We start from the raw sequence: 23,314 nt of genomic DNA, 5'->3' as shown, positions 1-23,314 counted from the left end.
GATGATAAGGATTCTTTAAAACACACTGCAAGTAAATAGCGCTAAATGTAGTAGTAAGTAGCTCCTTACTGAACCCTGATTACAGTTTAACGAGTGTTGTTTCATTGTTCATGCTTTAATTTTCAGACTGAGCCTTTGTAATCTCTCATTGAGAAGCTCTGACAGTCTTTCTGCTGGACTGCAGAATCTGAACTGCAAGCTGACTAGTCTGAGGTCAGATCAAGAGATATTTTGTTTCTCAAAATTAACCAATTAAAGTCCATCCATTTGTTGTTGCATCTTATGTTGTTTCCTGAAGTATTACTGAAAAAAAAGTGATTAAATATATGACACATATTATTTATGTTCTTGATTAATTTTCAGACTGAGCGCCTGTAACCTCTCAGAGAGAAGCTATGAAGCTCTGTCCTCGTTTCTTAGCTCCCGGTCCTCTAGTCTGAGAGAGCTGGACCTGAGTAACAACAATGTGCACGATTCAGGCGTGAAGCTTCTGTCTGGCGCAGTGGAGACTCCACAATGTAGACTTAAAACTCTCAGGTCAGGATTCAAAAATGTTCATACACTGTCATTTAAAATCTATATTGTTGCACAAACAGCTAAGCTTATCAATTGTTAAGTGACCTTTTATTTACCTTTGAGTGGATGATTATACTCTGAAAAACAGTCATAACATTTTTTATAGTCACGTTTTGTTTTTGTTATCGTTTCTTTTTAGAAAATTACTTTATGAACTGATAAACTTACATATATATAGCCATTTTGTGTCTATGACATACCAATATCCTTTCATGCTGGTAGGACAAAAACTTCCAAATGACATGTTTAAGGTTCTTATGGGCATTAATGATATAGAATTTTGGGAAACATTATAGAAATGTCTTCATAGAAATAATCAGTATAGGAGGTTATTGGTGATATTTATTCACTGTTTAATTTTAATTTATACAACATAATGTTACATTTCTTAAAATTGAGATTTTTATTCTTTCTTAAAAACAGAAGTCTTTATTTCAGAGGCACTTCTGTCCACTAAACATAAAATCCCAATTTCTGACAGTATTCTGAAGGTTCTTGCAGTATTGATTATTCATTACACAATTATTAGCAACATATTCCTAAATATTTGCTCAGATTTACTATTTTTGTCAAAAAAAAAAAAGAGAATTTTGAGCCTGACTTCATCATAACAGGAAGATAGGACACCTGGGTGAACTTCAGTGACTCAAAAAAGAAGAGAGAGAGAGAGAATTATTTCAAAAAACACCCATGGTTTGAAGGAGAAAATAAATCCTGCCCAAATATCAGTTCTAAGTCATATTAATGCAGAAAGTATATTTTCGTTAGAAAGTAGGAAAAAACCTAAACATAATAAAGTTACTTAATTGTTATTCTAACCTTTCCCCTGCATTATGCGCAATGAAAAACTGATGGAATGTTTCATAAGACTGTAACACATTTATTACAGGTGACCTATTTGTTAACAGTTCTCTCAAACTTTTTTTTCACTTTCTTTTTTCCCCACTAACACTTTTGGTGTAAATATTTCACAAAGACATTTTTTTTGATTATTTTCAATTAATTAAAAATAAGACTCATGGTAGGCATTACTGAAGCAGTTCCAACCATGGGTTTGACTTCCCCAAAACACCAGACCAGCTCTTGCTCCTCCCACAAAACAGCTTTAAACCTGTGTGGTTACCACAATAAATGTAGTAGTCTTCCCCAAGTATATTTCATTTTATATACGATGCAGTGCCTCTTCATTCTTCATATATCCATGCATGACATTTTGATAGACTTGGTCTCAGATTTTTTGTAGTTTATTGCTCTTGTTTAAGGTCTGAAGTCCTTGTACATGTAGCAACCCACTCGTTATACTGAGTCTAACCCCGCTTGCCTCAGTTTCGACTTCCTAGTTGGGGTGTTGGGTTCTTTATAGCACAGATACCACAAATGGTTGTCGTATGGACAGAAATCAGGGATACTAACAGTAAACCCCTGCATAAACATTAAAGAAAGAATTGACCCCAGACCACTCTTTAGCACAGAAACTGAACATTTACTGAACATAAGGGTAGGACAGACAATGTACAAAAACACATTTTTTTTTAACTCAAATGATATTACAGTTTCATTCAGTAAATGAAATATACTCTTTGAATACCCTTTAAAATGATATTAAGTCTTAGTGGTTAACTCACTGATACCTTATCAGAAATACGCTATGTAAATATACTAAATGCGCTATACTCACATATAGGCCCCCGGCACACTGACATTCACACTCATTACAGGCCAGTTTGTCAGCTGGAAAACACAGACGGAAACACAGGCGGTGTCTAAGTACTCAAGTATGCAAGTCTGTACTCGTGTTCTTGCTAGTCTGTACTTTGTAAAATTAGACGGAAGTCCAGACTTCCCCAGAACGCAGCGCAATCATTCTACAATTGGAACGGCAGTGTAGCTGGTGATATCTCAGCTCCAGAGTTTTACTGCCATCTCCCGTCAATTTAACTGTGATTAATATTTGGAATGGAAATTACACATGATGTAAAAAATTGCCACCTAGCAATTTTTAGTAGATTTCTTTAAGAAAAAAAGAGTTTAAAAAGGTATTTTAAGCAGTTTGGCAAAATTTGCTATTACATATGTTTTGTTTTATAATGTCTAATAGGCTATATACAGTTAAGTACAATCACGGCATGACAGAAAGACAAGCTTAATCTCTCTATTAAGAAAAATACTATACATGTATGCTCGAATAATAACAAACAGGTGAGATGTTAGAACGCTTTTATTTTTACTTTTAGTAGACAGTCAAGCAACGTGCCGGGAGTCCGCTGTTCTCGCCAGCTCTAATGAGCCTTGACCTTCCAGTCAGCCATTGAGCTGGTGGGCTAACAGACCTCTCCAAAAATATCAGAGCACTTTTGCAAATATGATAAATCGAGCAGATATTATAGGTTTACACAGCTACATTCTCATCTGAAAATATCTTAATAGTTTATTTTGTGTCACAGAAACAATAATATTTAAAACTTTTTAGCTGCTCTTCTCCGCCATTGCTGTGTTTGAGTTTTGCACAAAAGTCCATAGGAATTATCAGTACTTACTGCGGAATTCCTATCCGGGCTACATCCAGTACATACACTTCTTTAAAAGCTCTCCACAGCAGTGCAAGGCAAAGCATACTATCTCAACTAATCAGATAGCCCCTTAACCTACATCACATGGCTAATTTGCGTTCCTTTTCCTCTTTTAGCAGCACAAGGACCCAAAGACCTGATGTCTACTGAATCTCTTTATGTCTTTAATATTTCAACAAACAATAGCAGGAAAATGCAAAATAAAAAATAAAATAAGAAATACGTACTGAACAAATCAATAGGATAATACATAATAAATAGTATTTGTTCATATATAATCTGTATTCATATGTATCCTGTTGAAAACAATTTTGATATTTTTAAGCAATATTATACTTATTTTAGGCCTTATTTACGCAATGCTATTAAGTAAGTGGGCTCTGGGTTAACTTACTTGTCTGATTTGTAAAAGTAGTATTACCCACGAAAATGAACAGTAGTGACTAACAGTGCAGTAAATTACACCATACACAATGTAAAGTAGATCTTAGCAACAGTCCTTTAATTAGCCAAAATAATAAAATGGCATGTTTTAATATTCGGGCTAACCGAAAAACAGCAATATAGTAACTGTACAATGAATCCCCACATACAGTGTAGACCACTGGTAATAGAAACAATTACTGACCTAAAAACTAAACATAAAGCTGGCACAAATACATCCTACTTTGCAGGCCTATGCTAATACTTGAGAATTTAGCAATCCAATAAGATCTCCAAACTAAAGTCTTTTCAGTAAAAGGGCAAAAAAATGCGTCAACAAATGCGTTTGCGCTGACAAACACCTCCTTCATTTCCCCGGATTTGAAGGATGGGTCAGGTTTGTGGCCCAACCTATTTCAGAATTCATAGCACGGCTCAGCCAGTTCCGAATATGGTGTCAGCTACTTAGCTGTATTATTACTCTTTCTGGGTCACAAAATGAACTTTTAAGATATTTTAAGATGAGAATATCCATCCATCCATCCATTTTCTGCTGCCGGGTTGTGGGGGCAGCAGCCCAAGCAGAGAAGCCCAGACCTCCCTCTCACCAGCCACCTCCTCCAGCTTGTGCGGGGGAACACCCAGACATTCCCAGGCCAGTCGAGAGATATAATCTCTCCAGCGTGTCCTGAGTCTGCCCCTGGGCCTCCTCCGGTGGGTCATGCCCAGAACACCTCACCCAGGAGGCACCCAGGAGGCATCCTTGTCACATGCCTAAACCACCTCAACTGGCTCCTTTCAATGTGAAGGAGCAGTGGCTCTACTGATCCTGGTCCTGCTTTTTCTCCTGATTGGCCGAACTTCTCACCCTATCTCTAAGGGAGATGCCAGCTAACCTTCAGAGGAAGCCCATTTCCGCCGCTAGTATCCGTGATCTTGATCTTTCGGTCGCTACCCACAGCTCATAACCATAGGTGAGGGCAGGGATGTAGATTGACCGATAAATTGAGAACTTCGCTTTTACACTCAGCTCTCGCTTCACCACAACAGACCGGTACAGCGTTTGCACCACTGCGGCCGCAGCACTAATCTGTCTGTCGATTTCCCGCTCCCTTCTCCCATCACTCATAAACAATACCCCAAGATACTTGAACTCCTCCACTTGGGGCAGGAACTTGTCCCTGACCCGGGTTGGGCACTCCACCTGGTCCTCAGCCGAAAGATGAAGATGTAGCTGTGTAAACTTCAAATATCTGTTCGATTTATCAAGACATCACATATTGGCAAAACTGCTCTGATGTTTTCGGAGACACCTGTTATTCACCAGCTCGATAGCTGATCAGGAGGTCAAGGCCCACTAGAGCCGGCGAGAAAATCGGACTCCTGGCGTTTTCAGATCTGCCACGGTCTTTTGCTTCTTAGGTTAAAGATGACATATAAATCACTTAGATAACTTAAATATGTTGCTTGGCTTTTGGCTTATATTAAACAATGCACATATGTTTTTACTCATTTTACATGAATTTTGACTTTTTAATAAAATAAAGAAATTGAATAAATGAATTTGTCTCTTTGCTATTCATAATCTTAGACATTACTTATTTTTTTACTATTTATGCATTTTTAAAATCCGGGTTATGTTATTAATTGTGTATATTCCCTGCACTTGTTATAGATGTTCACATGACCTATAAAAAATTGCCAAGTCCAAATTTCAAAAGGTGAATGTCATATTGACCTTCAGGTTGGGTTGTGGTTGGAAGTCCAAATTGTGGACCTAGTTTGGACGTCGTATAATGTCCAGAATGGACCCAATGGGATCTGCATGTCTGTCCTATGTCCAGTGTTTAGTGGGTTATAATAACTAATAAGAAGAAAGAAGAAAGGTTTTATTATATTGATTTGAAAATACTTTCTATTTTGTTTTGGGATTTCCACTAAAATATCAAATAATTATATAACTTAAGTATATATATATATATATATATATATATATATATAAGGATGGGTGGTTTCTTTGTCGGTTGCAGTTGCCCCTGCAACTGAGATGACCGACCTTGCTGACCATACATACAATACACAAACTTCATGTTGGGGAGACAGGAATGTGTAATGTGTAACACAAAAGGGCAGATCAGGAGAAAAAAAGAATTTCTGCTCCAACTTATCCCCAAAGTAGTTGGCATGAGGAGAAGACAAAAAACTTCAGCACATAAAAAGCACAAATATCATCACATCATAACACCATAAAAACACAAGACAAGCAACATGGGGGAGTATGCCAATGTGCACAGCTGCATCTTGGACGCAGCTTTCTCGGTAATATTGTAGTGTGTTGCCTTACTCTGTTAACAACTTGAAGTGTCTATTGTTGTCCATTTGGGAATTGTCTCTTATAAATAAAGTTAAATGAAATTGAATGGATGGAAATTGAAAAATGTTATTGTATCTGACAAACAGAAAATCATAGCTCACAGATGCAGTGTTGTGTGTTTTCAGTCTGTCAGGCTGTTTGGTCACAGCAGATTGCTGTACTTTTCTGGCCTCAGCTCTGAGCTCCAACCCCTCCCATTTGAAAGAGCTGGACCTGAGCTACAATCATCCAGGAAGCTCAGGAATAAAGCTGCTGTTAGCTGGACTGAAGAATCCACGCTGGAGACTTAAGATTCTCAGGTATGGGGAAGAGTGTCTGATCGAACAGGAAGAGAGTACTTGAACATATTTATTCTGGATTCAGCTGTGAATGTAGAGAACAGTTAACATAAAACCTACGCTTAAGCTGAGAATGATTTTTGTTGAACAAAATGTGCTTTGCTGCTAATCATCCACAGCAGTTCACTTAGTATAGTGTTGTTAGCTACCGTGCTGTTAAATCTTTGTATATATAAATAAAATATTCAAGGATCAGTGTTTGTTGCCTTCTTCACATATTTAGGTTTGTATTACCACAGTCAGAGATGCTGCTGTTGTTCTTTTTATTATTTTTAACATTGTATGCTAGCCAACAACAATCGCAATTTAATTTTTATTGTTATATTTTGATGGAATAGAATATATATTTGAAAATGAATGATTTTCTAATTCTCTGTTTGTCTTCATTAAGTTGTCAGTAATCAGACAATAACTCAGACTGGAAGTAATCTTAATGACAAATGATTTTTCCTCTCCCCTCCTCCTTCCAGGGTGGAGCCTGCTGGAGTCCGATGGTTAAAACCAGGTCTGAGGAAGTGTAAGTGCGTTTTTAATGTGACTTATTAAAACAAAGCAGTACACATCCAACCATCTTCTGTCAGGGTGCCCGGCTTGTTGATCCAGTGTTTTCAGTTAAGCTTTGTCACCATTGAGTTTTACTGACCTGTCTCTCAGCCTGTTTTACTGTCTTAGTTATCTTTCTGTGTGCATTATGTTCTGTTCCACTTCCTATGTATTGTTAGTTAGATTAAGTTCAGCTATGTACTTACGTGTTTCTTATCATCCTCATTATCCAGTGTATTTAATCCGTCAGTTCTCCTCAGTTCCCTGTCTTGTCACAGTCTAATCCATGTGTGTGTTACCCAGTTCAGTTTAAGTCAGCTTATGTTCTGTCCATCCATTCCTTACAATATGCACCATCTACATCCCCAATCTGCCAGCGAGTCCTGCATTTAGGTCCCCTCTTCTCTCTCACCACACCACACCACGATGCTGACAGAATGACGAGACTCGTGCTGCGAAGACATGATATGAACCCAGTGGACCTCGAATTATACCAATGGCAGCAGGCAGCATTCTTCTTTCTGGAAAGAGAGCTGGGGGTTAATCTGTGGCTTATGCTCCAACATGAGCATGTCTTTGAGGGGATTCATCTGGCTCTGGAGAGTCCTTGAAGGCACTGCAGTCCTCCACCTGCTGCCTCACCTGCACGCGAGCCTTAGCCATGGGAAATAGGCGCCAGCTGCTGATCTCCGGCTGCTCAGTCCTCATGCGTCCACCTACTGCCTCATTCACTAGCACTCCCACCTTGTCGTGTCAAAGCGGTTCCGCCTCCCATCTCATCCTGATGGAGGTTACATCATTCAGCAGGTCTGTTGTTTCTGTCAAGAGGAGGCAAAGCTCCCGCTGCTGCTGCTGCTCTCGCAAGCAGCAATATCTGGTGGTGAGTGAGTCAGACATTTTTCTTCATTTTCACCATGAGCCAAAGACTCCTCCTCACCATAGACCAAATACCATTTCTTCTACTAAAAAAGCCAGTGATTGGTTATTGTCAACCTATGGTGGACTGTCAAAAAAATGTAATTACCACCCTGCACCCATAAAAACTGTTTTTCCCTTTTAGGCTTCACAAAGGACATTCTTAAGTCCAGATTTGATCACTTCTCTCGTCCTGTCTCCATGCCAAGACCTGTCTCCCAGCCCCAAGACGTGTCTCTCAGCCTGCTCCTGCTCGCAGTGCCGTTAGGGCCCAGCCAGTCCCTGTACCACTCCCCGGGCAGATAGTGCTCAGCATTTCCCCACACCCTTGCCAGTTCCTCGGGTAGGGGTAACTGATGTCCAGCCGTCACCCATTCCCATGCCTGCTCCCAGGACAGCTGAGACCCAGTCCACTCCAGCACCCATACCTGTTCCCTGGGCTTGGGTGACTGGTGTCCAGCCAACTCCTGCACCTGTCCCTGCACCTAAGGTGAGGGAAGCCACTCAACCCATCCCTGCATCCATACTTGTTTCTCGAGTTGGGACGGCTAGGGTCTGGCCAATTCCTCCACCTGTTCCGGTGCCAAGTCTCCACCAGAGGTTTCCCACCTGCGGGTCCTGCTTTTTCTCCACTAGAGAGCTTTGCCAAATCACGCCACCAGCAACCTTCCCACCTGTTAGAGGTGTCCCATCACCTCTGCTGGTCCACAGTGGAGCATCGCAGGTGCTGCCGCTGGCCACACGACCACCCACCTGAACTGATTTGTCTTTGGCACTGACCACACAGTTGCCCACTCGAACTGATTCATCTTACATGCTGTCCATCTGGTCATCCACCCAAATTGAGTCATCTTAGCAACTGGTCACGCGGCCGCCCACCGAAACTCATTTATTATCAACTCATTATCCAGTATATTTAAGTCATCAGTTTTCCTCAGTTACTTGTCTTGTCCTCTAATCTGCATGTGTGTTTTCTGGTTCAGTTCAGTCCACCAGTCATTCAGTTTCAGTCAGTTTATGTTCTGTCCATCCAGTCCTTGCAATAAACACCATCCACATCCTCAATCTGCCTGCAAGGTCCTCTCTTCTCTCTCACCACACCACACCACAACACTGACATCTTCAAACTGTCACATCACTGATTTACATCTCCGATGTCAGTAGTCATCATCAAAGTGTTAATCAATGAACAGATGATGGATCAATAACTGCAGCTGGATTGTGTTTGTTCTCTCCATCAGATTCCTGTCAACTCACAATCGACACAAACACAGTAAATAGAAACCTCAAACTGTCTGACAACAACAGGAAGGTGACACATAATATTATGGAGGTTCAGTCATATCCTGATCATCCAGACAGATTTGATGTTTGGCCTCAGCTGCTATGTAGTAATGAACTGACTGGTCGCTGTTACTGGGAGGTCGAGTGGAAGGGAAACATTTCTATATCAGTGAGTTACAGAAGAATCGGAAGGAAAGGAAACAATGATGACTGTTGGTTTGGACTCAATGATCATTCCTGGAGTCTGCACTGCACTGATGGTGGTCCTCAGTTTGTCTGTCACAATTGCAGATCCACAACCATCCCCCCCTCCTCTTCCTACTCTTCTTCTGTCTCTAACAGAGTAGCAGTGTATGTGGACTGTCCTGCTGGCACTTTGTCCTTCTACAGAGTCTCGTCTGGCACTCTGATCCGCCTCCACACCTTCAACACCACATTCACTGAACCTGTTTATCCTGGATTTTTATTGTCTTTTCATGGTGCCTCAGTGTGTCTGTGCTGAGTTGAGTATAAAGAGTGTCCTCCTGTTAGAGAAATACTCTACACATTTTAAGGTTAATGGATTCAATGAGTTGATGTTTTAAACTGTTCTAAATGATTCCTTGTAAACTTCTTCCTCTTCACTCCTTTAAAGATGGAAGCTACAATTATTCCTGGATCCATTCTTAGGAATATTTTAATGTGCCTGAATAGCACTGCATATGCTGTGTTTCACTTTAGTTTGAATGAAACATGAAATCTATCACAAAGGGCCCTGGAGTAGAATCTGGTGGATTTTGGTAATATACATAAGATTTGTTTTGATGCTAATTTTTTTTTAAGCTGTTTCATTGTTGTGATTTCAGATCTGAATTTTATAAAATGCTGCATCAAAAACAAAGACAGATGTGTTGATGTCCACAAATGACAATTACCTCCAAAAGCACCTTTTAAACAACCTTCTGTATTTTGAATACATTGCTCAGTTTGAGCTGATGTTTGATATCATTCCTTTTTTTCATGACTTTTTTGATCACTATCATATTTTGCTGTTTCTATTTGAATTTTAGCTAAGAGCTTATTTTTATTGTATGCATATCTCTAATGCAGCCACAGCAAAACAGCTGCCGGATGTCATGGTCCTGGGTCTGGTGACCCAGTGCTTATGTTTTGATTATTTATTCATATTTAATCTTCTTTGATTTAATGTCTTTCATAGTTTAGTCTTTTGTATTTCTAGCTTCCTAAGGCTACGTCTACACTAATCCGGATAAATTTTAAAACATTTTCGGCTAAAAACACTACGCGTCCACACTAGTGTTTTTAATCATTTCCGAACAGTTGTTCGTCAACACTGAAACGCCTGAAACGCTTATGTTACTGTTTTGCGCATGAGTGAAATGTAAGATGATTCAACCTGCGTTATTTCTGTCTGCCGTTTATTTACTTTCCAGCTATTTAAAACATCGCAGCAAAATGTTGAGGAAAAGCACAGAGTTTTTTAAATGGACTAACAATGAGATGGAGTTGTTGCTGTGAGTAACACAAAAGTACAAAGTTGCAAAACTGATTGAGAATTAAAGAATTTGAAGAAAAGCTATCTGAAGCATGTACAAACTGATATTAATCTTTAATAGGGCTGTCAAAATTGAGAGCAAACAAAACAACTACTGTATAATGCCCTCTGCTATCTTAGTTTAATTAGTCACATGACTGCATCACATGACTAAAATGCGTCATTGTTTCCGAAAGCCAGTGGTTACGCTGTCCACACTGCGACAGCGTTTTCAAATGTATTCGCTTTGGAGAAAGGTTTCAAAAAGCTCTGTTTTCCTTGACCAAAAACGCCATCTCAGTGTGGACGGAAGGCCAAAACAGAGAGAAAAAGAGTCTTTTTCAAACGAAAATGTATTAGTGTGGACATGACCTAAGTTATTTAGTATTTTGTGATTTCTAGTTCTTAGGTTTTGTTCCTGTGCCTTCCATGGTTTGTGTGTTATGTCTCTAGTGTAGGTTTAGTTCTTTTTCCATGTTTATTCCCAGTTCTGTATCTCAGTGTGAATTACACATATATATTTTATTGTGATAGTTCTGTTTCCTGTGTGATGGTATTCTGTTTGTATGCCATCGGAGTGCCATATGGCTGAGCGCACACGGTCTGGGTTCAAGTCTAACCCATGGTCCTTTGCTACATGCCTTCCCCTCTGTCTCTCCTCCACTTTCATGTCACTCTTCACTGCACATCTATTTGATAAAGGATGAAAAAATGTTGAAGGGCTTGGGTAACTGTTCATTTCATTATATTTTGAAAATGGGAAGTAGGCGCAGTAATTCATAGAAATGTGCGCACATTCATGGAAATGCAAAATATATGTCAATAACAGTTTGTACAACTCTGATGAGCCCTGGTATGACCACCTTTATTCTTCAACACAGCCTGAAATTTCTTAGGCAGGTTTCTTGTAATTTTTTAAAGTAGTCTTCAGGAATAGTTCTCCAGGATTTGTGAATGACGTTCTGCTCCACCGTGTTTTACAAATGGCTGTAGACATTCACTGTTGATCCTCTCTCTTGACTTCCACACATACTGATGGTGATTTATGTGTTTTCATCACTCCATCAGACTTGTTGCCACCTGTTGATTTTGACACAGAGTTCCTATGTAATTTGGCATACCCTGTATTTTTCTCCCCATTTCCCTTCCTTAGCAGTGGCTTCTTGACAGCCACTCTTCCACTGGGACCATCTGTGATTATTTTAAGTGAACAGTACAAGGATCAACTGAAAGTCCAGAGGTATATCTTAGGTCTTTGCTGAATTTATGTTGTATATTTATGTTTGAATGATTAAAAGGTCAGTGGTTAAACCAGAAAACAAACAAAAAACATTTTTCTAAAAATGGTCAATTACAGGGACTAGACTAAATATGAGTGAAAAAAGGTGGAATGTCCAAAGATAACTATTGCTTAAGAACACTTTTTAATTTTAATTTTTAAGAAGTCTGAACCCTAACCCTAGTTCTTGAGACATTTTATGATTCTACTTCATTTGCTCTCAACAACCTGACAGTTCGGACTCTGGACTGTACCAAGATACCTTCTGGATTCAGTCCAGCGTGACATGTGAGAGAAACATCAGCCTGACTGTGTGTATGACAGTAAGTAAGAAAACAATGGATATTTGATAACCAAATAACCACCACTGAAACTTGCTGAAGTAGATGGAAAAAAAACCTATATAAAGAAATGATATCGGCTCAAACATTAAAGTGACACACTAATGAACAAATGGTTAGGATCAGATCAGATTCTGAATAATAAGTATTTGAAGCATTTGGCATGATGAGGATCAACCTCTTTGTTAATATTTTTATATCTCTCCTGTCGTATTGACTGTAGAAAAATAAACAGAAAAAAATGAAATCAAATTAGAGAAATAAACATTTCTGATGGTTTTACTTTTTGGAAAATAAAAAACTAAGGAAAAACTAAGAGTTAAATAATCGACATCAGTGCTGTTTTCAGTCACTTAATGGAAAAGGAGAATGAGGAGATTGTGCCATCTACTGGTAAGATTAACTCCTCCCCCTTTGTGAGTGTGGACGCTTCATCTCTTTGCTCTTTAAATGCTTTGCTTCTTTTATTGATTTTTATTGATTTTTATGCTGATTTTTTCCCTTTTTTCCGTATGAGCTTACCTGTGATAGCTTCTGGACACTTATAGATCATTAGGACTAAAGTGTTCTTAACAGAAACAGCAACATTTTTATAGTTACCTTATCCTCAGCGCTCCGTGTGTCTGTGGCCTAGACACAGCTGAAGCCTGAATACAGTGTCTGGGCACCGAGCAGCCTCAATAGCCTGGAAAGGTGCTAACCGCTAGGCTAACTAGCAACAAGATGCCTTCCCTCTCCACAGATGACTACCACAGCCTCCTGCAGAAGATTGCAGTACTGGAGACAAAAATTCATCGCTTAGAAGTAAACGTGGAGGTAAATGGACTGTGTGGAAATGAAACAACCTTGCCTTTGATTCAAAACAATGGCGATGAGCAAGCTAGTACACAGCTAAGGAGCACAGATAACATGACCAAGAAAGTAGACTTTGTGCACTATTATAAATCCTCAAGCGATAATCCCCCCTTGGACTGTCTTGGTGCAAAACCAAGACATAAATCATGTCTCCTGGAAGGGGGAGGATGTATCACAGGCAGGGCACAGCGAGCTGAAATCTCTGAAACCGACTGGCCTTCACTTCCTACGAGACAGAGAAGCTCTTCTACCCCTGTATACGAGAGGAAACAGGACTGGACAACCGTGAATAGGAAAGTTAACAACAAACCTTCAAAACAACTGAATGTGAAACTGCAGAACAGATTTGCTCCACTATCAAAGGACCCTGGATCTATATCGGACAACCATCCATCTAAAAGTAGCGAAGTAAGGTCCGAAAATCTTTTGAAAAGTAAAAGGCCACAGGGAAAGCTAAAGGCTAGGCCTGAAACTCTGATTGTGGGTGACTCTGCCGTAAAGGATGTACAAAGGATGTGCAGTAAAAACACTAAAGTCCTCTGCTTTCCTAACGATATGGTCAACAACCTGAAGGAGAGAATTCTTCAAATTGCAGATGAATATCCAACTGTGACAAACATTGTTCTGCATACAGGGTCAAACGATGTGTCCAAACAACAGTCGGAGGTTCTGAAACGGGACTTTACTGGATTACTAAATACTGTAAACTCTCTGAATGCAGCTGTATTCGTCAGTGGACCTGTACCGCCGGTCAGAGGAGGAGACGAGAGATTCAGCAGGTTGTTTGCACTGAATAAATGGCTTATATCAGCATGTGCTGACCACTCAGTGCATTTTATCAACAACTTTAATATTTTTTGGGAACACAGGCATCTGTTTAAAGCAAATGGATTTAATTTTAACAAGTCAGGGGTGAAACTGTTCACCTCCAACTTGTTTTATTCCATACGTCATCCATCTGTGCTTGGTGCCAAGGCTGAGATAAACGAGGAGTTATCTCATAAAGAGAAACAAACAGTACTCCAAGAACAGACAAAGCCCAGCAGAAACCTTGAGGAGGAGCTCCATCTGCCCCCACCCGGGAAGAGCCTCAGAAAGGAGAGACATCTGAGGCAAGAAGAGGGGTCCCTATTTGCCTCCAACTCTCTCAACAACACCAACGACCAGGACCAGGGACCACGATCTTCCCCAGTCCCCCAAACCCCTGACAGGCCATCACCCCCATCACCCTCCTCCCCCTCCCTTTCTCCCTCCTCCCCACACCTGAAATTCACTGAGGAGATGATGGAGCGGGTCAATGCTGGGCTCAGATCTACGCCCCGGCCCAATCCCTTTTTGTCCCCCATAAACCCCCCACCAGAGCAGCCATCGAGCCCCGCCCTCAACAGAGCAATCGAAGTCACATTGCCCAGCCTCGCCCCCCTTAGTTCCTCCTTACCACCTTCATGCTCTGTCTCCGCAGTCTGATGTGTGATGTGTGGAGGGTCCGGGCTGCGAGGATTATGGCAGTGGTGACTTTTCCCAGGAGAAGCTGGGACCCTGTTTACTAGAAGGTTTTAAAATCTCTGTACTTTTAGGTGACAGAAGGAGACATGTGGCCCAGAGGTGGGACCAAGTCATTGTTTTGCAAGTCTCAAGTAAGTCTCAAGTCTTTATCCTCAAGTCTCAAGTCAAGTCTCAAGTAATGTCAGGCAAGTCAGAGTCGAGTCTCAAGTCACTGGTGTAAAAGTCCGAGTCAAGTCACAAGTCGGAAATTTTGAATTTCAAGTCCTTTCGAGTCTTTAAAAAAAAAAAAACGAAAAAAGAATGTTGCAGTTATATGCTAAATGCAAATATTAGACCATGTAATTTTTAAATCTGTGTTTTTCTCAACACATGACAAAATAGTGAACTTAGAAAATATACACAAATTGTGAAATTGCACCTCTTTAAAATGCAGCTCAATTAAACCTAGCTCCAAGAATAATTTTCACCAACAGTTCTGAGATAAGCTGCATGTTATTCTTGGATGCGGTTGTAGGACCGGCTTTAAAATCGCATGACAAAAATATCATACATAAATAAATGATTTTTATTTTTTAAATATCATTAAAAAAAAAAACTGCATCACCAACGTAGCCTGGAAAACATTTGGTAGTTAGATGAAGTCAGCTATCTCATCGTAGCATATTTATATGCATATTTATAATTATACGCTTCTTGGAGTGAGTGCATACACTCATGAAGTTTAGTAACTTCCGGTCACTGCAACAAGCCCAGGTACAGTTTACCGACGGATGGGTACAGGACCTTGAAATGCACCGTGTAGAACGAAAGACCATCGTACGTATCATAAGTTTACCAGTCTCACAAATCGTCGTCATAAATACACATTCGTTAACAGTTTATTAATAGGACCTTTGAGCTCAATGGTAATGTGACCAGGAGATATTTTATTTTGTATTCTTATGATCACAGTTATAATCAGAAGTATCAATCATTAATCATTTACCATTGTTGAACCAGTTGACAGAATAATCTTTGAATCACATCTAGGTGACTTTGACTAGAATATTAATCTACACAGATTATCAGTACTTTAATCAGTCTACTGTTGTTCTGTACTATTCTTGTTATTTGCTTAAAGCTGTTTCACAGTTCTGTAACCACTCAGAAGTCTGTGGGTCCTGTTGGACCCTGCCTTAGTTCTATGTTCAGTTCTGCACGTACACAGGCCTTTAAAGACCATGCACGCCCTTATATAACACATGCATGTGTACACACACACTTAATAAGAATAGGAGGGTCGTCTGAGGACAGTTTTCTGATAGATATACTTTCACAAAAGGCACAAATGTAATACACACTTGTTTTTTCTCTAAAAACTAGCAGTTCATGTCCATATTAGGTAAACTCTCTGAACAGGCCCAAACTGCTATCATGTCCAGTAATATCTAACTGTGAGGGCGTCTCAAGACAAGGCCCCTACATGGTCCCTGTTTGACACACACACACTTACAATAGATATACACACCACACACACTGGTTTTCTCTGAGTGCTGGACTGAGTGAAAACATTTGGAGGCCATATAAGGGGAAACTTCCTGAGCTCTGGGAACTGAATGTTACTTATCATGTGACTTGACGTCATCATTGTAATAAAAACCTTGTGACGTGGTTGTTCGGTGGGAGATCAGCGCTTAGAGGCTTGTGCTGCTCATCTTCCCCATATGTACATATGTATAATAAAATCACCTATTCTGACACCTACTGAGACCATGCAGCCGTTTGTCTTCTCCTCAAATTCGAACCATGACAATCTGGTGCCGAAACCGGTTTGAGGAGGGATATTTTAAGGAGCTTGGCTGACGGCCTAGTGGTGTCAGACGGACGGCCGGGAGCTACACTGAGTGATGGGCCCCGAAATATGAGAGGTAAGCACCGCCTGTTGATGGATCTCCAAAGGTGCCCAATTGGAAAATAGGTGCTAAATTAAAGGTTCACTCAGTGGAGCTTCTGTTCGGTCCGTGGTGATTTTGGGGTAATTAGTGTTAGATGTTTGGGGAATATTTGACTGATAAAATTTATTGCTGTTTATTGGGGGAGCGAATTTTAAGAGGTTTAAGAGGTTATATGAGGTTAAAATAATACGGTTTTAAGGTGTGTGGAAACAAATAACACGGTTTTAAGGTGTGGAAAACGGATGTGGGTGGCTGGATGCCAGCAGTCACCTGGTTAGTGTAGGGTTTTTGGTTTAATTGATTAGCAGAGACGCGGTCTTGGGTCTCACGTAACTAAACGGGAGCTGAGAGCTCACCGTGAGGCTTTTAAAACAAGTAAATTTTCTTAGGACGGGGGACGCGGTCCCTTAAGGGCGCAGTTGCTCAGCACTGTGGCGGTGACCCCTGACCTCGGACGCGGGGTCAGGTTTTTTTGCTCGGTTGGTTGCCGGGGAACTTCGGGCATCCCAAACAAACCGGAGCAGTCGACGGGAGACCGCTTCCTTACTGCGCCTGATTGATTGACAGGGTCGCGGACCCGGCTGTAACCTTAATGTCGGGGACTTGTGAACTTTAAGTAAAGCCAAAAGTGTGATCTGGGATATTTCACACGGCTGGTGGAGGTCCTGGTTTTTATCTGACAGGAAGCAGTTATAAATTAACTAGAATTTAGTAATCTGACCGTTTTCAAGGCGGCGTCCTTGAAACGGTAATTGGTCAGAAAGAGCGCGGCTCTGGGCTGAAAGATGCTTTTAAATTAGTGGAAAAATTTAGGAACACCAGCAGAGAAATAGAGAAGAGAAGTTGTTCTGGCATATGGTGTTTTCTTAGGAATTCGAGCGCTCTCGGGAGGGCGTTCCCGAAGCGTGTAATTGATCAGTAAGGCGAGGCCTGGGCGTAGATGCTTTTAAATTAGTCAAAAACTTAGGTGTAACCTCTTCTGGCATACGACGTCTATGCGGGCCCGTGTGTAAATAGAATATAAATTACGTGTGTGTGTAGATAAAGTGTAAATTACTTGTATAAAACTGTCTGTTAAGTTGTCCTGTGGTTGCAGTGTTTTGAGTGTTCTGAAAAAAGGAAAAGCAAAACTCTTTTTCTCTCACTGAGAGGGGACGGTGTGTGTGTGTGTGAGACAGGAAGTGTGCATGCCCATATAAGAGAGATGAGGTAAACTCTGGGCAGACAGAGCGTAGGAAAAAAAGGAAAAGTGTCTCTCTCTCTTTCTCTGTCTCAGGCAGCAGCAAGGAGGGGGGCGTCTAACCCCGCAGTGTGTGTATGAGCAGAGAGGGACAGAGAGGGGGGCAGCGTGTGTGTCCATTTGATATTAGAGGAAAGGTGCAAAATTTTTTTCTCTGTTTCTTTGGTGATGAGTGAGCATGAAGCGAATGCAGCTTTTAAGAAAAGAAATGAAAATGACAATAATGCTATGCTTTAGTGTGCCAATACAGGTTACAGATGAATAAAGGTGGACTTCTCTCAACCTGGAATTTTGAGTGCGGCGCCAAAACCAGTAGAGTAGCATTATTGGAAAGAAACAAGCCAGATTTTGGTTTAAAATTTTACAGCTTGACCTGGCACTTGTCCTCATCCTGAGAAGAAGCTCAAAGGACAGTTAATCGTCTGATGAAGACCAATAGAACATCGTGACCACTTGAGAAGAATTTACAAGCAGTCAAAAGACAGTGCAACTGAACTGTTGACCCTGAAACCAAAAATTGACATGCACTCTGAGTTACAGGCTGGACAGTCGAACGGTGGGGAAGCACTGGACACTGATTGTCAGATTTGCCATACTTGGAGTAATCTTGAAGAGACAGAAAAGAAGAAACCACGTGATGGAAAATGCACGGTGGACTGCAGGCTGGTAAGAACAGTGTGACATGACACTGAATGTGATATTTTGCCAGGCTGGGACTTAATCTAGAAGGAAGATACTGAGGAGAAACAGAGAGGAAACGAACTGTGTTTGTTGGTGAATTCAGGACCACAGAAGGACACTGAGAGAAGAGGACGGAACCAGTGAGAGGTGAAGCTTGACTGTAAGAATACAGGGTATAATTAGATTGAAACGAAAGCCTGAACTCATGATGGTGTTTAGAGATGTCCACCAGAAAACTAAAAGAGGTAAACAAAAGAAGATAAAATAAAGAGAGACAATAACTGACAATTACATAAGTGAATGGAAAACACACATACACAAAGTGTTACATGTGCAATTATGTTCTTATAGAGAATCAGAAGTGAGACAGTTTTGAATTAAGAAATCAGTGACACGATGCATGAATTAATTCTGACTGTAACATATGGAGGCAATGAAGAAAGCAGCTTACACGCACTGAACATTAACAAAATTACATAGGAACAGCAATGAAGACCTGCTTACACTTATACACATGACATAAGTTGGTAATTCTGACCAGAGAAGGGAACCTGGTAGTTTAAGTGCTCATGACAGTAATAAAATGTCTCAGTTGTGTTTCTAGAGGAGGAATATAAACAGAACTGGATCAATTTTCCACGTACAGCAGTCGGAAGGAAAAACCTATGGGTTAATTTGACTGGATCTGATAAGGCAAGTTTCTGGTTGAATTGTTTACAGCGCCATGTCTCCACAAACCTGACAAGTGGGGCCCTAACTTCTGGCAGAGGACCAGGAATGCTGTTAATAAGGTGGGAGTTTATAAATTTGGGTTAACAAATTGGGGAAAGAAAACTGACGGCTTAAGTGGAGAATTATGAAGGAGTCTGACACGCTGCAAAAGCAACATATGCAAATTCACATACACAAGCAGAAAACGCATTAACCCTACAAAGACAAGACAAGCCCACGATGATTAATGCATAGACATTGATTAAACCTGGCTTAGAACACAAAGAAAAATAAAACAGCTTGCTGTTTGTATGAGTGATAGAATGGTGTGAATGGTTAATAAAAAAAAACAAACAAACATTTGAGTATGTTGAATCTAGGCATGTTAAAGTGCATAAAGTGCAAATTGTGTGGTTTTATCTAGATTTTCGGTGTATTGAGGAGGTGGAATTATGTGGTGATGACTGACTGATTCTGTTAGTTAGGTTTGGGTGGTTGTTGTTTTTGTTTTTAAATAGAGGGAGTTTTAGGAAACATGGTCATGTTTGAGAGGGGCCCATTATATTTTGAACAGTGCACTGATTTTTGTTTCTGAATCTTTTCTTTAAGCAGATCTGCACATCGGAAATTACAAGCATTACACGTCGGCGAGAAAATTGTTGTGAGTTTCTCCGCATTGAGATGGGTTCTGGAGGAAACACTTGTGGGGACAATTAGAAACGAGAGCCCCTGTCAAAAAAAAAAAAAAAAAAGGGATTCAGCGAGGTAATCCGATCTCAAGTTCTTGTTTTTCTTTTGGAAAAGACGTCATTTTGCTGAGGGCGGAAATCTAAATGCGGCGAGGGTTTCCACTATCAGCAAAGAAAGAAAGAATGGATGAATGAATGAACGGATGAAAGACTGGAAATAAAACAAACGGACTGACTGGTAAAAGATGACAAGACTTGACTACGACTCAAGGTTAACCTCCACCTAGATAGAACAAGAGGGTGGATGAATTTATGTGTGTTTCTTTTTACAGGAGTAGAAGGATGACAAAATATTTGAGGATGAGTGAACTTTTAAATGCCATTTTTGTGTCTTGTGTTGCTTACAGAGGTAATTGCGCAGCGTTAACATTTACACTCCTCCTCTGACAGGGAATCTTTTTATAGCACCTCTGGAATGTGGATGCTTGACTGCGGTCAATGTGCTGCTAATGTTTGCTTTGCTTTGGTAAGAATGGGGGCAGTAGAAAACAGACAAGTGACATGAAAACAAAGAATAATAATAAAACAAGTAATAATAACAAAGAACTAATTTGGGGACAGTTTAACCTAGAGCTCACTAACTGGCCATTAGGGGGCTCTGAGTGATAAACACGTGGAGTAACATTGCCCAAGGGTGACTAAGACAAATTGCGGCAATAATAGTGATTTAATGATTGGAGAAAACCTGAACATGAGACTTGTCTGTTTTGCTGAATCTTTTATTACTCTTATGATTTACAGGTGGTTGTAAATAAGCTGCTTGATTTAACGGATTTGCTTTTTAGGTAAATTGGGAGTGAAAGGAGCTTAACATGTAACTGCTGACTAACGCTTTTACACAGGGTTACAGCTTGGCGGAAGAGTGTTTTGGAGAGGATGTGTAATGTTCTTGTGCAGTTTCCAGTGGGGAGATTGCAAATACCACTAGAACCATTAATTGAGACTAATTAAAACTAACCTGAAACTGAGGAGGTTTTAGATAAGGAAGAATTAAAAAGGATATAAAATGCATCTGGTCTTTAATTGCAGGTGTAACCATGAAGATTTTTGGTACAGATTGCAGGCTGTTGCCCATTATAGTGCTCAGGTTCATAAGGTAAAAGCTATATAAGGGGTCTATGATTTCATTGGTGTTTTAATAATTTAGGTATGGCAAAATTAAAGGTTTTTTGACAATTTAGAGAACCAGTGAGGACCATAACTAGATGATCACAAACTTGAGTACTACATTTAAATGGAAGTTGGAATTAAGAATGCCCAATTTGTTTGAGGTTTGTTTACTTTTATACACAAATTGTAAATGTGCTTATAACGAGCTGGCACTTAGTCTATGAAGGTCAGTAGTCAACAACATTAGGTTAGGAGAGCCAGCGAGGGAGGTGTGTTGGCTTTCTGTCTCTTGCAGAGGAGGGAACAGACACCAGACAAGGTCACAGATAGGTGAGGATCCTTCGCAGCAGAGATAGACACAGTGACGGCCGAGACACCACCTGGGTCCAAGGCTCATGGCGTTTGGGTTCCGGGTAGTCCCCTCGAAAGGATGGGTCCCATTAACACAACAATAACCATGAAGGGGTGGCGGAAATCCAGGAACACCAGACCAACGAGGGTGAATGAGCAGGGGGTAGCTCAGGGAAAGGCGTATTCCAAGTCACAACACGGGTGGTAAACAGAGGCAGAATAATCCTCTGCAACGTGGCTGGCTCGCTCAGTAGTCTACCTGGCGAGTCGAAGAAAGAAGAATCCGAGGGCGTTTCTTCACTCCAAGAGGAGGTGGCAAGGAGGCCTGAAGCGTGACAGGCTGAAACTCGAGTCTGAAGCTAAAAGAACAGCTGGGTTGTTTGGTTTGGAGACAAATCATGGTGTGAGTTGGGCTGGCAAGCCAGCCCAAAGAGGAGGAATGTGACCAGGAGATATTTTATTTTGTATTCTTATGATCACAGTTATAATCAGAAGTATCAATCATTAATCATTTACCATTGTTGAACCAGTTGACAGAATAATCTTTGAATCACATCTAGGTGACTTTGACTAGAATATTAATCTACACAGATTATCAGTACTTTAATCAGTCTACTGTTGTTCTGTACTATTCTTGTTATTTGCTTAAAGCTGTTTCACAGTTCTGTAACCACTCAGAAGTCTGTGGGTCCTGTTGGACCCTGCCTTAGTTCTATGTTCAGTTCTGCACGTACACAGGCCTTTAAAGACCATGCACGCCCTTATATAACACATGCATGTGTACACACACACTTAATAAGAATAGGAGGGTCGTCTGAGGACAGTTTTCTGATAGATATACTTTCACAAAAGGCACAAATGTAATACACACTTGTTTTTCTCTAAAAACTAGCAGTTCATGTCCATATTAGGTAAACTCTCTGAACAGGCCCAAACTGCTATCATGTCCAGTAATATCTAACTGTGAGGGCGTCTCAAGACAAGGCCCCTACATGGTCCCTGTTTGACACACACACACTTACAATAGATATACACACCACACACACTGGTTTTCTCTGAGTGCTGGACTGAGTGAAAACATTTGGAGGCCATATAAGGGGAAACTTCCTGAGCTCTGGGAACTGATTGTTACTTACCATGTGACTTGATGTCATCATTGTAATAAAAACCTTGTGACGTGGTTGTTCGGTGGGAGATCAGCGCTTAGAGGCTTGTGCTGCTCATCTTCCCCATATGTACATATGTATAATAAAATCACCTATTCTGACACCTACTGAGACCATGCAGCCGTTTGTCTTCTCCTCAAATTCGAACCATGACAGTAATTAATTAGCAGTGGAAATAATTTCTGGTAGCATCACAGAAATGTAGCAGTGACAATAATATTGTATGCTGTAATCGCACTGGGCAATTAGTGATACAAAACAACTGTTTTACCCTGTGAATAAAAGTATATGTTTTTGTCAATGTACCATAATAACAGAAGCGAAACGCAATATTGTGTCAGGACAATTCACTATTTATGCACAATAAACAAAGGAGCATAGCGCGACAATTTCTGTTCAGGGCCAGACTTGCTTGTAACCCATATCACCAATTATGTTAAGAAAAATGACGCATTAACTACTACAGAAGACTGACCTTTGTGGGAATGCTTGGAGCAGACTAACCTGTGAGCTGGAGTGTTCTGGGACGTTATATTTGATCTTTGAATGGCTGCAATCCAGGCCACCCGTCGCCTCTTTGTTACTTCGGAAACATGGCTCGAACAATTTCTCTTCAACGACGTAATCTGATAAAAAAAAACGATCTCTTTACCCGTCGGCTTGCCGTGGCTGTCATGCGACCGGCTATTGCAGTTAATAATACAACAGCTTCTTGACATTTTTGTGTTTCTTTTTATCGCTGTATAACTGATTTTAATTGAAAGCCTGCGTGCGCTAGTACCGCTTGCCACGAGTTCCCAGAATCCTTTGCGGTTCTACCCGTGAATGACGTCA

The 23,314-nt window shown here is 40.6% G+C and overlaps 1 long non-coding RNA gene across 1 annotated transcript; it reads left to right on the top strand.

Annotated features, from left to right (window-relative positions):
• Positions 1-15,442: 15,442 nt before the first annotated feature.
• Positions 15,443-22,587, top strand: LOC120738633. Its single transcript, XR_005697033.1, has 2 exons — positions 15,443-17,849; positions 17,950-22,587. It is a non-coding gene; the product is annotated as an uncharacterized LOC120738633 (long non-coding RNA).
• The last annotated feature ends 727 nt before the right edge of the window (positions 22,588-23,314 follow it).

Source organism: Simochromis diagramma, unplaced genomic scaffold (genome assembly GCF_900408965.1).
Source record: "Simochromis diagramma unplaced genomic scaffold, fSimDia1.1 OVJJ01000026.1, whole genome shotgun sequence".
Classification (NCBI taxonomy): Eukaryota; Metazoa; Chordata; class Actinopteri; order Cichliformes; family Cichlidae; genus Simochromis; species Simochromis diagramma.
This window is presented reverse-complemented; position numbering and strand designations above follow the sequence as displayed.